We start from the raw sequence: 4,929 nt of genomic DNA, 5'->3' as shown, positions 1-4,929 counted from the left end.
CCCTCCCCTCCCCGAGGAACAGCCTCCTCTCATCAGGCTGTGAGGGAGTAAGTGACCGGGGAACTCTTTGCACTGAGTTCAGGATGCCAGGAATTCCTGCAGACTTCCTCGGAACGTGTCTATTGTGCTTTTAAACAATAACTGCAAGAAAAATCAGGCTTTTTAAACTGTACAATAGCTGAACAGATCTATTAAACACACAGTCATGTTTAAAGAGAAATTCAGATTATTCTGGTCAAACACAGGGTTTCAAACCCTCTTTGTCTTCTATTGATGTACAGTAAATGATTTTTCTTTTTACATTGTTTGTAATGTTGATGAGATAGATTTCCACACACTTAGATCAATGCAGTATTCACTTTATCTTTGAGCTTTTCAGTTCATCAGAGCAGGTATGGTCTGATGAAGATCTGATAGACTGAAAGCTAAAAAATAAAGTGGATACTACATAGAGCGGAAGTCTATCTCATCAAGTTTTGACTCATTCATTTTTCCAGCACCTTAAAAGGACTTAGCTGGGTGGAGCGGTGGCCATCCTGCATTATCTGCATCTACATGAAAGTGAGATGATGTAGAGAATTATCTTTCCTATCTAACCAGCCAGGTTGTGACAAGCACAACCGGATGCCCAGCGATTACACAGAATTTTATGTGAGCTTCCTTTAGGTTTGGTTTGGCAGGTTTTCAGCTGTGAAAACCTGTGAGAACCCGAGTCTCGTCAAGTCAGGCTGGGACAGTGTGTCTTACACATTAGCAATACAATAAAACACTTGCGTCAAGAAACAGACAACCTGTAAAGACAACATCTGTCATAAGATGCATAAACCAGATGTAAAGACATTAATCACTTTATAATGACAATGCACAAGTCTGACTTATGTCCATAATTGGAAGCAGTTAGGAGCCAGGTTTCCGAGAGCAACACCAGGTGATAATGAAATTCCATTGAACTGAGTGTGAGAACACATCTAAGTAAAAGTGCAGTAGTCATGTTGAAAAATTAAGTTCTCTGTTGCTGTATCTTTGAGTCATGTTTTGTGGGTCTTGACTTGATTATATGCAACCCTCTGTTTCATAAATTACAGATATGTATATTTGATGATATTTTTTAGACTATAAAATTGCTCAGATATTGTGTAAAGCTCACAATAAGCTACGACCAAAGAATGTACAAAACATGCTTGAAATGAGAGAGAAAGTCATTCTAATCTTAAAGGAAGCTGTACGTTCAAGAAAACCGGAGCCAGAACAAAAAAAAAAGTGCAAAACAAGAAAATGTAAAAAATAATGTATTGAATAAGCACAATAATATGGTCTAACATGGTACTTTGTGTTTATGGACATTACATTGTTCAGTGAAATAGCATTTTCTTTTTTAAAAAGATTTTTCTGGTTTTTTATTGATTTTTTCTTCATTAATGTTGCTCTGTCTTACTTTGAGTATGAAGTTGGGAATACAGCGAAGTACTTGTTGTCTTGGTGAATGTTGTCGGCAGAATAAGTTTCGGCTTCAGCCTACACCTTTTTGGTCTTATTGAAGATAATTTGTTAACTGTTAAATGGGCTTTTTGGTACTCTTGGTACGACTTTGGTATTCTGGTTTGATAACATTTACATTTTTCTTTATGTGCTACAGACAGAAATAAAGCTTGATGATGATGATGATGATGAAATGACGTAAAAGGAATGAATTTTGCTGCAGGAAGTAAAGTCACAATCGCCACCCTGCATGATTATTATTGATCACTGAAGATAAAACTCAATAAACCAGAGTTAAGTCTCAACTGTGCGAGTGCGAATACAAATGCAAAAAAGCCTTTAAAATGATTATACTATGGGACAGAAAACCAGACCTTTAAAAAAATGTCAAAGAGAATGTGACAGATATGTCGAGTCAACAACAACTTGGCATATGATACAGATATTAATAAATCAAATGCCAATCAAGTGTGGATTTATTAGTTTACTCCCTACGGCTGATAATGTGAGCCAATACTGTTTTGGCTTTTTGCCGAACTTATTAAGCAGGTAAACTGTCCCTTCAAATTTTTCTTCCAAAATCATGTAACTCATGATGCTGTTGTCAAAGGGGGGTGTGGGAGTGTGGCGTCTACAACGAGTGTAGAGCTTTGTTTCCTTGGGCAGCACTGAAAGGTTGATACATGCTAATAATGATGAGAACAAACTTGCAATATCTCAAAATTTTGTTTGGCATAACAATGACATGTAATGGAACATTTGTGGTTCATTTAATAAATGTCAACCAAATCTGGTCAGCATGAGTGATAAAACACAAAGACTATTCTCCTGTATTGCCACCACTTGTTACCACTTGCTTCAGACAGACGCTACCAGTGTGCATATTAGACTATGTTACCAGTGTTAGAATGATAGTACCCCAGACTTAATCTCTCCTGGCTGACCAGTAGCTGCACTTTGTAAGGCAACATGTATACTGTGTGTCACAGTGAATGAGATACTCTTGAGAAAAAGCCACATGGAATTGAAATGTGTCAGAAAAGCTCTCTAAGTCTTACCGACTAACTCTCACTGAGATTTATAGCATAAATATGCTTTTTCCCCCTTTATTCAGCCTGATGTTAAAACAGTTCCTGACCTAAATCAGATATATAAGGCGTATGAGGTGATGCCAATTGTTGATTTGATTGTGGATTCATACTGTATTGTTAGGGACACTTTGCTTGGACTCGGCATACTTGGTGACATCCTTACAATCACATTCAATACAGACTGGCATCATTATGTCAGTTTGTTTTCATTTGGCAAACACCTTGTAGGTACAAAACGTTGCGTTAGTTTAAAAAAAAACACTGACTAGACAACCACTCCTTTTCTTTTGTATTATTTCACTCCCTTGTAATTTCTGGTGCATCATTCTTCTCTGCCAGTCTAAACAATTACAACTATTACCAAGTACTATCATTACAAGCAATGCATGAACTGTTATGTACCTCCCATCTAAAGCCAAAATAATATTTTAAAGGAAGGATTCACAGTTTTTCAAGTGTTACTTAAAACAATAGTGAGGTGCCCAAATGAGCATTGAAGCAGGTTTTGAATTTTGCATCTAAAATCTTTTTTCTTTTTTTTTTAAGTGGTGGAGAACAAAATCCACAGTCCTCATTTTGAGCAAAAATGTATTTAAAAGTTTATCTGAAGCTATAATGAGGCTTCAGCAGTAAAAAAATACCAACCTTGTATTTCCTTGTTCAGCTGCAATGGAAGGATCATAACAAAAAGAGGGAATTTGGTACTGAAACGACTTGAACTTGGAAAGATATCGGCTTGATTTGACTAATTTAGATGGTTTCATGTAAGCTTCAGATAAACTTTTAAATACATTTCTGTGAATTATGTGGGTTATGAAGGGATCTTATAATAGTCAGTATGAACAGGAGGAATGATTATGGCAAGAAAAACCTGTTTCAATGTTCAGTTGGGCGCCTGACTATTGTTTAAGGACAGACTTGAAAAACTGTGAACCTATCCTTATCCTTATAGTCACCATTAATTCAAATACGTCAATCTTCACAATACACATCAAAAGATAAAAAAAGGTGGTACTCTACAAAATAAAGCCCATTTTACTGCAGTAATACAACAATGTGACATACTCCTTTACAAGTAAAGGTCCTGCATTCAAAATGTTACTTGAAGTTTAAGTATAGATGTATTTAGAGACGTATCTTTCCTATCTAACCAGCCAGGTTGTGACAAGCACGACCAGATACCCGGCGATGACACAAGAGTTTTATGAAAAATTCCTTCAGGTTTGGTTTGGCAGGTTTCCAGCTGTGAAAACCTGTGAAAACCTGAGTCTCATCTCACAAAATTACTATACACACTGTATTAATATTACTGATGTATTAACTTGTACGCAGCATTTTAATGTAGCTGTTTGAGTTGTAGCTCATTTCAACTACTTTTTACGCTGTTGGGCAATTCAATCTGTAACAATGAACCATACTTTACAAACTGATTATATTATTTGTGTGTGTTAAGGAAAGTAACTATTGACTATATAGCTGTCAGATAAATATAGTTGAGCAGAAAGTACATTTTTCTATGAAATGTTGTAGAAGTATGAAGTAGCAGAAAGCTGAAATTATAAAATGTGAGTAAATCTACTTAGCTACAGTCCACCAATGGATACAGTTTACTAAATTTCAATATGAACAATGTTTCCACTGCCAGTTATGCTACCTAATCATATGTGTGGGATGGAAGCAACAACTGTTTAGTGCAAATTTAAAAACAAAACAAAACAAAAAGCAATTATAACCACCTCTCTTGTTAAAAACAACTTTTTGGACCATGCATACATGACCTTCCCTTTATTGTGTAATTCTACGTGCCTTTTTACAGTGATTTAATCTTTGGATGAAGAAATAAAATTGTTAGAATGATTAATGAATGACTAACCCAACAGACTCCAGATATAAAGGAGGAACTGAATGTCTCAGATGGTTGTGTTTTCATTTTGTTCTCGTCTCTTAATCCTTGTGAACACACACACTTAAGCACAGTGCTTTGTTCCTCCTCACATGCACTTGAGACAAACATGATCCACACAGTTGTCTGTTTTACACCTTTACACGCAGAGGAACATGTGGTATTTTCATTGCTTTTATGTAATCATGAATGAAGTGCTGAGTCACAGAAGCTTTGTCTAAATGTGTGTATTGTCATATGATATGTCTCTACATCTTGATATTCTACCATTTTAGCTTTTCCTTTTCTTTTTTTTTTTTTTTTACCAAACCTGAATAGGCCTCTGCTGATACACTGGCCTTTAGCCTTTCAACCATTTATTTGGAGATGCACTTCACTTTTACTATTTACTTAGCAAACATCCTGCATGCTTCCACTGCACTCTGAAACACAGGTTTGGACAGGTTTTTATTTGTG

Source organism: Thunnus thynnus, chromosome 15, assembly GCF_963924715.1.
Source record: "Thunnus thynnus chromosome 15, fThuThy2.1, whole genome shotgun sequence".
Classification (NCBI taxonomy): Eukaryota; Metazoa; Chordata; class Actinopteri; order Scombriformes; family Scombridae; genus Thunnus; species Thunnus thynnus.
This window is presented reverse-complemented; position numbering follows the sequence as displayed.